General features: G+C 36.9%; 1 long non-coding RNA gene across 2 annotated transcripts; it reads right to left on the bottom strand.

The window, feature by feature from the left end:
* Window positions 1-1,086: 1,086 nt before the first annotated feature.
* LOC110927658 lies at window positions 1,087-2,866 on the bottom strand. Of its 2 annotated transcripts, XR_002585799.2 has the most exons (4): window positions 2,767-2,866; window positions 2,538-2,670; window positions 2,045-2,346; window positions 1,087-1,974 (listed from the first exon to the last, which is right to left on the bottom strand). It is a non-coding gene; the product is annotated as an uncharacterized LOC110927658 (long non-coding RNA). The 2 variants fall into 2 exon arrangements; XR_004888507.1 differs by having other exon boundaries at window positions 1,088-2,346.
* Window positions 2,867-14,926: the final 12,060 nt, after the last annotated feature.

Below are 14,926 nucleotides of genomic sequence, written 5' to 3'. Positions count from 1 at the left end.
CCTAAAATTTTAATCTTTGACGATTTAAGTTTAAAGTTTTAATCTTTAGTAATTTAACCCCTTTGATTAATTTGATTTTTTACTTCCAATTCAAAAGTTTCCATCTTTTGCGATTTAACCACTTTGATTTTTTTTTTTTACTTACGTGTTGTAATCTTGGCTTTGTGGTTTTTCAAAGAAAAAATGGTTATGCATATGGTTGTTGTAACCTTGGCTTTGGGGGTTTTTCAAAAAAAAAAATATTTTTTTACTTTTCACCCAAAAGTATTTCATAAATTACTTTTAACCCAAAACTATTTGTTTTTTTTACTTTTAACACAAAACTTTTTATCTTTTGCAATCTATCCTCACAGATTTTTTTACTTTCAACTTTGGTCCTTTATAGTTTTCATTTTTCGCAAATTTTTTCGCTTTATGCTTCGTTCTAAATTTTGTGACTTAACACATCGCAACGTGCGTCTTTGGTTTAGCGTTTTTACGTTTCGTTCTAAATTTTGCGAGTTAACACGACGCAATGTGCGTGTGTGGGTGAATGTTTTTACATCGTCTATTTTTTCCCGTTTGACAGGTTCAACATAACGTGCGCGTTCTAAATCGACTTAGTTATAACTAAAGAATCCCCGCCGCATTGCGGCGGGTCGTAATTCTAGTTTAGATTTGAAAAGAAACGCTAATGCCATCCCCGCTTTTTTCCTTGGCTTCAAAGACTTGTAAATTATGCTTTAATATTTGCACCTCTTAAAAACCCTTAAAGTTGTAGGTGTAACATGTTGTACATCGTGCTTTGAAGCACTGTGCCTCTTAAAAAGTTGCAAATTACCAATCCTATCTCTTTATATTCAAATGTTTGATCAAAATCTTTTAAAACCAAAAATAAGATAAAAGACGTTAATAAGATCCCATCTAAGATTCAGAAATTTAATTTTTTAGCTATACATAACAACTTATTAACCCTATTTAAAAATTTTATATTATATCTTACAATTAATTTAAGTAGAAATTACATTTAGCCTAAGTCTATGACCCTAAGGATCCATACAGACTTCAAGCATAAATGTCTTTAGATCAACCTGCAACCAGCATATACTCAAATTTTTGTAAAGGCAATGTTAGTAAGATACAATATGAAATACACGCTATGTAAACAGTTGAATAGTTGATTAATGCCATTTAGAATGAAATTCCTGAATGCTACCTTTGGGATTAACATACTGTGATTAATGTTGAAATTAAAAAGTTGTTCGCCAATTTAAGTGCTTGCAAAGAAACTGCAATTCTTTAGCAGAATATTTGAGAGGGGAGAAGAATACCAGATATATAACAAAATCATATTTCCCAACTTCTTTAACAGAAAGGGTTGAGAATACAATTGTGTTAAGAGTTCACTAAGCCATACTTAAAAAGAAAGTGGGATGTTGCTAAAGTTGTGTGACCACAATTATAACATATTACGATTAATGGAACTTCATCAAGTGATTGATTACAATCTCAAACTCCCTAATAAAGAGTGAGAATTACCACATAATGCCCCTATAAATTATCAAAATAATGCCGAAATAGTTAACAACAGACTGCAACATTGCCTTTAAAAGATTAATCACCTAGCCCAACCCGACCCGTTGTAGGCCTCTTAAAACAGGACATGTATGATAAGAGAAAATGAACTACCTTTAAATTCGTCACAACCCTCTCCACTCAGAATGCCTCCTTAAACAACAGGGTTCACATCCATGTTTGGTTCCTTTCCTTTAAAGTAATCCCTAAGGAGTTGTTGAACTTTTGGAATTCTGGTATTCCTCCAACAAGAACAATCTCGTCGATCTGGCGTTTCTCCAGACCTACATCTTCCATGGCCTTTTTCACAGGTCCCACTGTCTTTCTAAACAAGTCATCGTTCAGCTCTTCGAAATGTGCTCGGGTCAATGGCTCCGAGAAATCCAGGCCATCGAAAAATGACTCGATCTCAACATGGACCTGGTGTTTATCATCAAGATCAAGGTGTTAGAATTTGTGTCAGATAGACCATGAAAGAAGAATTACATACCACGCCTGCTGCAAGATACCGAACTATGTTCTTATGATTGAACCGATTAATAAAGATATGTACTGAAAATAATACAAGATAAAAAGAAAAGCTAAGTGTATAAAACTTAGGATTTGATTGATATTGAACCGATAACATATACAAGAAGAATTGATCGAAATTTAAACATCACCTGTTGAAGTTGAATAATCTTCTGCTTCTCGTGGCTACCTGAATTAAGCAAAGAAAGCTCCTTCACGGCAAAATGATACCCATGTTTGCAGAACATGAGGAAAAATATTTCAGAGGATGACATTCCAAATCTAAGAAGACACAGAAAAGAAACAGTGATGTAATTTTATAATTGTGAACCTCATTAATAAAATCTGCATAATGATACATTTAGTATTGTAGTGTATGTACGTCACTGAACCCTAAATGAAAAGCAATACCTTTACAATCACAACCTATTCAAAGCCAACCTAAGAAATCAAAGTTTGGATTGTCAGCAAACCTGAATTTGATCGAGAATTAAGAAAAGAAGCAGCCTTTCATCACCCTCCTTTGAGCGTCGATGGGAAAAGAAAGAAACAACAATTAACTTTAAAAATGCTCATCATCACCACCTTAAGATTAGTCCTGCAGATCTGCAACCATACAACGATAACACAAAAGAAATTAAATTCGAACATACTGATGGTCTATACATAGAAAGCTTGTGAGTTTGAAATTAGAGAAATAACCAAGGAATAGAAAGAAAGTGATGAATTTTTAAACTGGAGAGAGAACTAAGGAAGAGAAAAAACGTGAGTTTAAAATTTGAAATTGGATTAAGGCTTTTTTTAGGAGGTGGTGGTTTGAATTGGTGTGGGGGATATGACACATTTATAAATACAAGCATCACAAAACGTATTCGATAATAGTAAAGTCAATAAATTTAACTCTTACAATAATTACTTTTTATGTAATTATTCTACTTCTTTGCAATGATCACCTATACACTAAGGCATCATTAACTTGTACTTTTTAATCCGTACGTCAATACTGACCAAAACAACTATTGAAACGTCGACAAAAGTGAGTAGGTCGCCATAGTACCTCTAGATTTTTTTAAAACATTATAGTTTATAAGACATGACAAGAATACGTAAAAGAAAATTTTAAGTTTGTTGTGGAGAGGGAAACGTGTAACTAATTATCTATAATTTTGTTAAGACTTAGGGATTTAAGTGTAACAAGTTTAGGGGCTAAAAATAAATAGTATTTAAAGCATTATGGACTTGTACATTAAAGCATTATCAACTTATACCTTTTAATCCGTGCGTCGATATTGAACAAGACAACTACCGAAACGTCGACAAAAATGTGATGGTCGTCATGCTAGCTTCAGATTTTTTTTAAACATCATAGTTTATAAAATACGTCAAGAAAACATAAAAAAAATGATAAGTTTGTTGTGGAGGGGGGAAGTGTAACTAATTATCTATAATATGGTTAAAGCTCAGGGATTTAAGCGTAATAAGTTTAGGGGCTAAAAAATAAATAGTGTTTAAAAGACTAAAATACCCTCATTTTAGGGGTCTATCTATAAATAAAGGGGGGGAAAAGTTCTTATTTTTTGGGTATCTTAAAATACCCCTCACTCATGCATTATAATATAGTATAGATAAAGTTAGACTGTGGGGTATGGGGCGGGGTTGGGGCGTGGGTTGGCTGAAAACGCCCAAGCCACCATCCCGGGTGGGCTTGGGTTTGGGCGTGGCCCAAGGGGCGGGAGTTTAAAGCCGGGCGTGTGGCGGGGCTAGCGATCCTATGTGGCCGGCTCCTACTCGCTTGTTGACTAGGTCATAGCGGGGGGCATCTAAATTTCAAATTGTAACCGTTTGGCTAAGCCAAGCGGTTCACCCACCCAACATCGCTATATGTATTAACCCCAACACCACCGGCTGTCCGCTACCCCAACCCAAACACACGTGATCGAACCCGCTACCCCAACCCAAACACACTAGATCGATGGCCTCTTGGACACACGAGGAAGAGCTAGCTCTTGTCACGAGCGTCATTGGCGCAATGAAGGGCCGCCAACCCGGTGAGACCCGTTATTGGCCGGAAGCTTTTGCTAGCTACCGGCACAACGTGGGAAATGACCGGCACAATTTAAACGCGTGCCAACATAAATGGCGCGAGCTACAACCGAAGCTCGGTCGTTTTAAAGCCTACTACGAAGCCATTCCGAGCGGTGAGATAAGCCACGAAGACCGGGTGACGGTGGCGAACATCGAGTTCCGGGGCAAGGAGCGAAAGTGTTGGGATTGAACCCTAACAGAGGAACAGATAATGTAAAGCCAAAACCGGATCCCATCAGTGGACTTCAAATAAGCAGCAGTTTCCTCTAATCTCTCCCCTTGACAGTGGTTATCTAACAACTGATAATCTTAAGTGCTGCTCAACTACAACAACTGATAAACCAAACTCTGATGATTACCTAACAACTGCTAAAGACAAACTCTGTTGCTCTATCTACTGCTGTTTCCTAAGTGCTGCTGAAGACTCAAGCACTGCCCTCTCAAAGACTGGTCACCTTTGAAGAAAGCATTGAAGACTCAACATCTGTGCTAAGGCTACAACAGTGGAACGTGAAGCAGTAGTTTTCATTTTGTTTTGTATGTTAGTGAATATCAGATGTTACATAACAGTAGTTTGTATAGGACAGTATTTGTAGTTTGTTAGGTCGTTAGATGTCACTATCATGGTGACGTCAGCTGAAGTATATCAGCAGTTTGGTTTGCCTATAAGTATGACAGTACTCTGTACTGTTACACTTGATCTTTTTGAGTGAGTTCTTCTCCTCAATTCATCCTTTCATCTTGGGCAACCAACTCTGGTGTATCAGGCTGAGGGGGAGTTTAGATTGTAAGCTTTTACTGTAATCATTTGCTTTGTATTTCAATCATTTGACTCAATGAAAAGCAATTGTTTATCAATCTCTACTTTCCTTTGTTTGTGTTTACTTTGTTTGCAACTCATTTCCGCTGCACTTATTAGTTTTATGCAAACAAACACGAATCATGACAGCCTCAGATCCTAACAATTGGTATCAGAGCTTGGACAGTCAAATTCGATCTAACAATCAATTTGACATAACAGTTCAGCTCAAAATTTATTGATACTAAGGTTGGTTGCATTCAGTTGAAAAACAGAGTAATAAGCAAATCATGATCAAAATGGTTATTCAAAAACACTGTAAATCAACCAAGATGTCATATGACACACAAATCTCACACAACAAATGTTTTCATACATATGTCACTCATAGTTTTCAAATCTGAAAAAGATCTGATAAATTATGAGTTCGTTCGATGTTTTCAATATTGATTTCATTTGTTGTTCTGATGTTTGTGATGTTTGTAATAAACACTAAAGTATGTACCTCAGAATCAGCAAAACTCGTGTTCATCTAAAACACCTGCATACTGCTGATACTGAAGAGAGGGAGAAAAACTTTAGTCAAAATCTCTCATGTGTTCAAAGGCAAGTTGAGTACCTTCAAAAGGACCAAATCAACTTCGTCTAACACATATTGAGAAAAATAAAATGTTAAAACAGTCCTAATCATAAGTAATGAGAGATCTGAACTAAAACATGCTCAAACATGGTCAGATGTCTTAAAACATTGCTTCAAAGTGATTATGGACAAAGCATGTTCAAAATATAATCTCCTAGTGAGTGATTCTGAACATGTAAATAAACAGGGTAAAAAGGGAAAATGAACAAATCCCAAAGTGTAGCTATCTCAAAACTTTTGAAATCAAAAGAAGAGAGCATAAGCAGAAAACACTTTTGAGGTTAAAGTTAGGTCATCAGTGGTCATCATGCAACTGTGTGCATTTATCAATACAGAAATTGTTCTGGTAACAATGGCATATCCAGTGATGGTGCTTAAAAGAAATTCACAATCAATTGACAAGAAAATGACCCAAACAATGGTCAGAATAACTTGAGAATAACTTGATCGTTTACTTGAAAAAGCTGTCAGATCCTTTTGATTTTCTCCAAAACATCCTTTAATTTTTCTAAGGTGTTTTCTTCTCTAATAAAAACCAGATATATTTTATTCTTCTATGAAATATATTTTGTTCTTTTACTCTTTTTAATAATAAAAGTTCATCTCTGGTCTGGATGTAATTACCTTGTTTTTGTGTGTAATTACTATCCCTAAAACTGGTCAAGAGGAAATGACATACATACCAAGGTCATGTTAAGCTCAAGTTAGGCTTCCACTGATCATAAATTGATTGCAAATTGAATTAGACTACTGAGATACTCATGGTCTAGTTCCAGTAATTAGACACAAAATGAGCAGCTCATGTAGAAATGTCTTCATCATCTGGGATGCTAAACCACTGTCTGAAAAATAGACAGATGGCAAAACCTTGAACAAAATTTCTGAGAATCACTGCTGACAATTTAATCTTGATATTATGCATCTAAAATGTGTATTGTTAAGAATAGCAATTCTGGTACTCAACAGATGATAGACAAGAGATTGTGCTTTTACAAGAACAAATTATTTTCTACATCTGAACAAACAGGTGCTAAAAGAATTTGTCAAAAGTCAAAACACTGCCGCACAAACAGTTGTTAAATATATGACCCTAATTGGTTTTTATCCACTGTTGTTCCTAAAATGCTGTTGTGCCATAACATCTGCTCTCTAAAGTCTGTCCACTCCTATAGTGTCAACCTCTGCTCTTCAAAAACACTGATGTTTAAAATCTTTGTTCCATCCGCTGCTACACCCACCATTTCATTTTATTACCGTTGTAACTACTGATACTTGATCCATCAGTAGTTGTCAAAACAACTGTCCTCCATCATTTACCATTCCATCAGATGTTTGACGCGTGGTCAGTTTTTAGCCTTCAGATCAAAATAACCGCTGCCACATCAGTAATCATTTTTTCCCTAAATAAAACCATGATTAAATCCAAACAGGGTTTTACTGTCGAATTGAATTCCAAAGGTTCTCTTCTCATAACAGTTTCCCTCTCATAACTCCAAAAACTTCTTCGATCTTCTTCATCCAAAATGACGAAACCAAAATCAAAATCAAAACCATCTTCTTCCACCACAACAGCAGATGCCACTCAAATGGCTGCTGAAACACCGGAGATTCGCTACAAATCTCCACATAACTATGTAGGTATACTCACAAAACCTACCGATAACCACACCTTCGATTCCATCCTTGACATCCTTTCTGCATCAAAGTACAAAACTTTGATAACAGCAGATGCTCCCATTTACCTTGATACCCAGAGAGAGTTCTGGAAAACGCCACCCTTGAAAAACAAGGAGATATCATTGCTGCCATCAACTCCTCGATACAGGGTAAGAAGGTAAATATTTCACCAAAATCCATCTCTGAAATCTTTAAACTCGATGATTTAAATGGAAAAACATCATTTTCAAAAGATGAGTTGAAAAAGGATTTCACAAACAGGGGCTATGCAGAAGAACCCAAAAAGGATACCCTACAAAAGGGCTACTTCCCTTCTGCATCCAGATTTTTATTCCACACACTGCTCATGTGTGTTTCAAATAAAACAACGTCCTTCAATGAGATACCAACGAAAATTCAATGTCTGGCATATGCAATTTTGAACGATAAAAATTTTAACTACTCCCAGGCAATATTTGATGATTTGGTAAAGAACGTTGATAATAAGCCTTTTCTGCTCTTTCCGAGATTTCTAAGCTATTATTTTGAACAAATATTTGTAGAGAAAGATGTAGAACTGCCCAAACAAGGTGTCTCATTCAAAATAAACTGTTTAACAATAGAAACTTTTTCAAGAATGATGGCACCTATAAAATTAAAAACAAAAGAGGCAGAGCAGGTTTTAGAAACTGCCACTGACCCTGTAGCAACCACTGCTGAGCCCACTGCTCCAGGTGATCAAAGTAGCACACCCACTGCTTTGAAACCAACACCTGCCACCAAAAAGACCAAAAGAAAACCATCCAGAAAACCCACCAAACCCACACCAAAGGCAACTCTGGAAGATGAGATCCCAGAGTTAATGCCAGTGACAACACAAAAGTCACAAGAAACCACTGCTGCTACTTCCTCACAGCAGCTGGAAGAAAGATCTCAACCCCAGCCTAAAACTCCTCCTGCATCCTCACGAAAGGGTCAGGTTGTAAGCACAGGGACACCACATTATGAAGCTCTGTATCCACTCGGATCCATCTTCCACAGTCCTGATCCCAAGGACATGTCTCTTTCTACCCCCACACCCTCACCAATAATAATGCCACAATCAATAATACCCCTGTTGCATGCAGTTGATATTGCACAGACAAAACCAGTTCCTCTCAATCACCTATTACTGAGAGCATACCTCCACAAGTGACTGGGTCTGATGCTAATACCTCTGCTATCCCAGCAACAGTTGAGGAGGTTACACCCCTTGAGTTTCAAGTAACTCTTGGTGGTAGTTCAAGTGGAGCAGCAACTATAACTGATGGATCAACAGATCTTCAGTTGGACAGTTGTTTCATAACTAAGACTCCCTTGAAGGCAATTTCTTCCATGGCAACATCGGTAACCACCAGTGAGTTAAATATAACCACTGGTACCATCAAAGGTCTATCGGTTGCTGAAGAAAGAAGTCCCCAGTACCAAGAACAAGGGGCATCAATGGATGATATTTGGGATTCACTTCCTAAGTCAAACATTGATACAACCACTGCTGGTGGGGATTCAGATGATCTTGTTAATTCAGGTGATGATTCAAGATATAATGAATTGACGGCCAGAGTTGAAAACCTGGAATCTTCAGTTGCAGAAATAAAAGATATGGTGCAGCAGCTGTTAGAAGCTCAAATAGCCCAATCTTCTGCTCCTCCTGCTCAAGCACCTGCTCCACAAGCATTTGCTGCAAATGAGCTATGGAATATTCTCCAACCACTGCTTGAACATCAGCAACAATTGGCTGCTAAACAGCACGCAAATCAAGTAAAAATGCTGACCAACATGGTGGAATCTCGGTTCAAAGACACTCAAGCAGACATCAAGGCTATAAAGGGCAGCATACAACAGAATGCTCAAAGTGAGAAAGCTCCTTCTGCCATTTTCTTCATGGACACACCCCTGGCAGATAATGCCAAAAAAGGGGAGAAAACTAGGTTGAAAAAGAAAGGTATAGAAGATGGGGTGTACATTGAACCAGAGAAACCCAAAACCTCACAAACTTCAACAGCTGATACAGCAGTAGTTACAAAAACTGCTGTCAGTAGCCAAACAGCTGCCATCTCATCAACACACACACCTTCAACACACACCACCTCATCACTATCATCATCTACAACCACATCACTACCACTGCCTCCTGCCATAAAGCAGAAGACAGCAGATGTTACAACATCTGCTGTAGTGACAACAGTGATTGAAGCACCAGTTGTTTCAACCACTGTTAGTCAATCACAATCACAAACCACTGATCCACCCAAAACATCATCAGTCTCCTCTTCAAAAAGAAGAAAGGTCTTCATTCCTGATGATGAGTCACCACCACCATCACCACCTTCAAATATCATTTCCCATTCTTCATCTCCTGCTCAAAAGCAGAAGACAACTACTGATACATCAGTAATTGTAATGACAACATCAGTTGAGACACCAGTTGTTTCAACCACCGTTAGTCAGACATCCACAACTGCCCTAATTCTTCCTATATCTCTTCCCATATCACAACCACAACTCCTAAAAAGAAAAAGAAAGCCAATTACTGCCGATGAAGGGATACATGATCCAAATGCTGAAAAATATCCACTAGAGCTTGATGCCATCAAAAATGAGATGAGACAGTTTTATACAGAAGCAGACCCATCAAAAAGAAAATTCTCCTCACTCATCGGCTATATAGCTCCAGAAGATATAAATGATTATCTCAAGATAAAGGCAAGGCAAGGCAAGCTAAAGTTAAAGCCAAGGTTGACAGTGAGAAAGAAAAACTAAGCGAAGAAGGCATTGCGAATAGACTGGAGTTCTACCTTGCAAAGGTTAAGCAGATGGAAGAATATGTACAAGAGCTAGACAAAGAAAAGGCTGATCAAAAGAAGAGATTAAGAGAACAGCTTCTAGCCTTCATCATGAAAGAAAAGTTCTATCCAGCTGAAGAATCCCAGTTTAAAGAATGGTCATTAGTAGCTTTGAAGCATGAGGCTGAAAGGATCCAAAAGGTCAAAAATGATCCCTCAAAAAGGAAAACTGCTCCAAACTGGAGTAAGTACAAAAGACTCATTGCTGATCTCACTGCTGAGTATAAAAGGAAGAAAAGGGAGTTGGTGGATGCTAAGATAGACACTGCTGAAGCCATATCAAAATGGTCTAGGCAACAAACTGATGAAGCTTATGAAAGACTTGAGAAGCAGAGGATGAAAGCCTCTAACCCTCCCAAAAGGTCTGACTACAAAAAGCTTCAAGAACAAGTCAAACTTTTCGAAACACAGATCAGCACAGCAGAAGATTTTATCACAAAGCTGAGTAAAGAAAAGAAGGAAATGTTGTCTGCTGGAGTAGATAAGAACAAAGAAGCTGAACAGATTGAAGAAGCTATGAAGAAAATAGCTTCAGATAAAGAAAGATTGGCTAAACTACAAGTCCTTGCCAAAAAGGTTAAAGTAGTAAGCCAAAAGTCATCAGCAGGCATCACAAACAGTGAGCTGATTGACAAAGAAGTTGAAGCAGATATAGCTGAAGCCAAGAAGATCATTGATCAAGCATTCATACGAGTGTCTGAAGCTCATGATGCTGCTCTTCACTTCTACAGGCCAATCACTTCAAGTTCATCAGATAATAAATCTCTCCTAAGAAACCCATTGAGTTCAAAAATACTAAAGTGGATGTCTGATCAAAAGACCCACGTATTGACTTTGCTCAGATTCAATGGTGATGTGAAGCATATATCAAGGAATCAGGCACTAGGCCTAAGTGCTGAAGATCTACAGGATCTCCTTGAGCTTACATTGTGCAGGGATGAGGATGATACAAGTTCCAAGGATTTTGAGGAAGAATTTAAAAGAAAAGCAAAGGAACTTCTGATGAAGAATAAAGGTCCTGAATAAGGAAGGGTTTTGGCATTATCTGTTCCAGGGGGAGATTGTTGGGATTGAACCCTAACAGAGGAACAGATAATGTAAAGCCAAAACCGGATCCCATCAGTGGACTTCAAATAAGCAGCAGTTTACTCTAATCTCTCCCCTTTACAGTGGTTATCTAACAACTGATAATCTTAAGTGCTGCTCAACTACAACAACTGATAAACCAAACTCTGGTGATTACCTAACAACTGCTAAAGACAAACTCTGTTGCTCTATCTACTGCTGTTTCCTAAGTGCTGCTGAAGACTCAAGCACTGCCCTCTCAAAGACTGGTCACCTTTGAAGAAAGCATTGAAGACTCAACATCTGTGCTTAGGCTACAACAGTGGAACGTGAAGCAGTAGTTTTCATTTTGTTTTGTATGTTAGTGAATATCAGATGTTACATAACAGTAGTTTGTATAGGACAGTATTTGTAGTTTGTTAGGTCGTTAGATGTCACTATCATGGTGACGTCAGCTGAAGTATATCAGCAGTTTGGTTTGCCTATAAGTATGACAGTACTCTGTACTGTTACACTTGATCGTTTTGAGTGAGTTCTTCTCCTCAATTCATCCTTTCATCTTGGGCAACCAACTCTGGTGTATCAGGCTGAGGGGGAGTTTAGATTGTAAGCTTTTACTGTAATCATTTGCTTTGTATTTCAATCATTTGACTCAATGAAAAGCAATTGTTTATCAATCTCTACTTTCCTTTGTTTGTGTTTACTTTGTTTGCAACTCATTTCCGCTGCACTTATTAGTTTTATGCAAACAAACACGAATCATGACAGCCTCAGATCCTAACAGAAAGCCGTTCGACAAGCCCGCTCTTTTCGAAATTTACCTAACGCTCTAGGTTTTTTTTTTTTTGTAATCCTTTTTAGGTTTATTTTGTAATTTTTATGAATTTTGTAATTTTAAGGAATTTAATAAAATTTTAGTTTTTTTTTAATGTTGTGTGTATTTTTTAATTTTTGTTTTTTTTATTTTTATTTTAATAAACTACCAAGCCACGCGGGCTAGCCACGCCCCGCCATACCCCACGGACACGTCGCTCACCGGCGGGGGGGCTCGAACTCCACGTGTCAACTCATGCCCCCAACCCCCACCCCACCATACCCCACGGTCTTACGGATAAAATTTAAAAATTAAATAGTTTAATATAATATAGGGTGGAGATACAATAGGAAGTTTATTTGGCTAAGAAGGCTAGGAAGTGATCTTGACCATCCATTTAGTTAATTAAGGGCTAAGATTAAATTATGGAAATTGAAGGGAAGAAAAGAGGGGCGTGAGTTTGTTTATGGGCATTCTAGTCAATTCAAGGCAATAGTTTCTCTCTCTTCCAATTCCCCCCCATTTTTTAAACGTTAATAACTCTTTCATACGACATTATTTTTTTATAAAAATTGCACCAAAAAAACGAGCGTTTTTTTATCTTTAAAATAAGTATACTATTGCTATATTTTCAAAAAAAAATTAAAAACCCAGTTGCGTAAAATGCAATAGAAAAACCCCATTTACGTAAAACGCAATGAAAAAAAAAACCTAAAAAATGACATTTTTCTAAAACGCAATGCACAAAAAACACAAAGAAATGTCTTATTTGTAAAACTCAATGGCCAAAAAACACAAAGAAATGTCTTATTTCTAAAACGCAATAGCCTAAAAACTCAAAAGAAAGTGTACTTTCTAACGCAATGGACTAAAAACACATAAAAATGTGTTTTACCTAAAACGCAATGCACCAAAAACACAAACAAATGTCTTATTTCTAAAACGCAATGGCCAAAAACACTTAAAATGTTTGTTTCCTAAAACGCAATGGCCTAAAAAAACAAAAGAAAGTGTTCTCTCTAAAACGCAATGGACTGAAAACACATAAAAATGTGTTTTACCTAAAACATAATGGACTAAAAACACATAAAATGTGTTTTACCTAAAACGCAATGGACTAAAACACAATAAAATACAACGTAATGGATAAAAATAGTGTTTATCACCATATCAACTACTTACAAGTTTTTTAAAAAAAGTTTTAAAACCCAAATAACATTATTCGTAAAACACAGATAACGATTCTGCATGTTTTGTTGTAAAACGCAATAGAACAATTTTGTAAAACACAATATAATACTTCTTATGTTTTAGAAATATAAATAAGAATAACTTAAGTTCTCAAAAGAATGGATACTTATGTGGGCCCAATCTAATCTGAAAAAACATTATATAATTAATACAATAGTTATTTACATTCTCAAAAAACGCAATTGTTAGTAATCTTGGATAGTACTCATATTTGGGAAAATCTCATATATGAAACAATTATAAAATTAACACAACTGACATTTTCCAAAAACGCAACAAATACACTTTACTGCGTTTTATGCTATCTTCTTTATCTGAATCACCTCTGACGTCATTTATATAAATATCATATCTTTATTCTGTAAAACACCTCTCCTTCATAGTTGGTGCTTACTTACAAGTTATACGCGATCAATCGTTTTCTTCCAATCTTTATTATCACATCTGGATGAGTAAAACTAGTAGCGTGCCGGTGGCCGGAGTTATGTTGAAGGTTGTGGTCGCGTCTTATGAGGCGGTGATGGAGAAGATGAAGTTGGAGAAGTTGAACACGGTTACAGTGGTTAGTGACGGAAGTGTGGCCGGAAAAGTAGATCTTAGTTCTGACGAGGATGGTGCTTTGTTACCTGTTTTCTGGCGCCGGCGACTGTGGTGGGGAAGATATGATAGAGATGAAATTTAAAGTTGTAAGTTGCAGGTTTTTGGAATTAGATCTAGGGCTTTTTGAGATAAAAAAGTAAATGGACCAAAATACCCCTTCACCTTAAATTTAAAAAAGACACATGTCATAATACTATTGCTTCCTATCCTTCCTAGCCAAAATAAACTTCCTATTTGATCCTCACCCATATAATATATAAGGTTAAATTATTATACAAATGGACTTAACATACAAAGTACCCTTAACATAAAAAGTAAAGAGGAAAAACAATTTTGAAATTTTTCCCCCATCTTATTAATCATGTACCATAGTCCCAGAATCCAAAAAAATCTAATGGCATCTTGGTGGTGGGATAAGGCTTTGGAACCAATAGGTCCTGGGTTCGATTCCCACAAGGTGGTTTTCCCTTGTCTATTGGGTTTCCACCTGAATTGGTGTGGCATTATGCCTAGTGGAGATGGATATGATCGGGTGGTTCCTCTGGTGGCACGATGATACTCCAGTGGTCCGTCAGTGATCTAAATTTGCCGTTGAGAAAAAAAAAAAGAATCCAAAAAAATCTTGATTTAATTTTGTAAAGTACTCTAATACTGTAAAATCACGATTTTTTTTTCACATTTTGCAATTTTGTAACATTATAAAAAAGTTCAAGAAAAGGCGCACATTAAGGCCATTATGACGAAGGATGGTGCATTGAACATTCTCTTTTTTTATTGCAGATGGCCTGTTCTAAAATTTTATAAAAAAGGCTGCTTCGTTGCGTTGTGGCTACAGCAAAAAACTACAACTGTCCAAACAAATAATGCAAGTCGGTGAACCAATTTCGGATTTATACAGCTCGGTTTTCACAGTTAGTACTATTATGTTCACACCATCAAAAGCGAATCCTGAAACCTCCAGGTCGGTTTAATTTCTCGTTTTCAAAACCACAATATGCAGAGCGACTAAAATTTCATCAAAACTAGCCATGAACACCTCAAAGGATTATAAAGTAGACAACTTGGCA

The sequence above is a fragment of the Helianthus annuus genome, chromosome 3, assembly GCF_002127325.2.
Source record: "Helianthus annuus cultivar XRQ/B chromosome 3, HanXRQr2.0-SUNRISE, whole genome shotgun sequence".
NCBI lineage: Eukaryota > Viridiplantae > Streptophyta > Magnoliopsida > Asterales > Asteraceae > Helianthus > Helianthus annuus.
The sequence above is the reverse complement of the archived record's forward strand: the minus strand, read 5'-3'. Positions and strand labels throughout refer to the sequence as shown.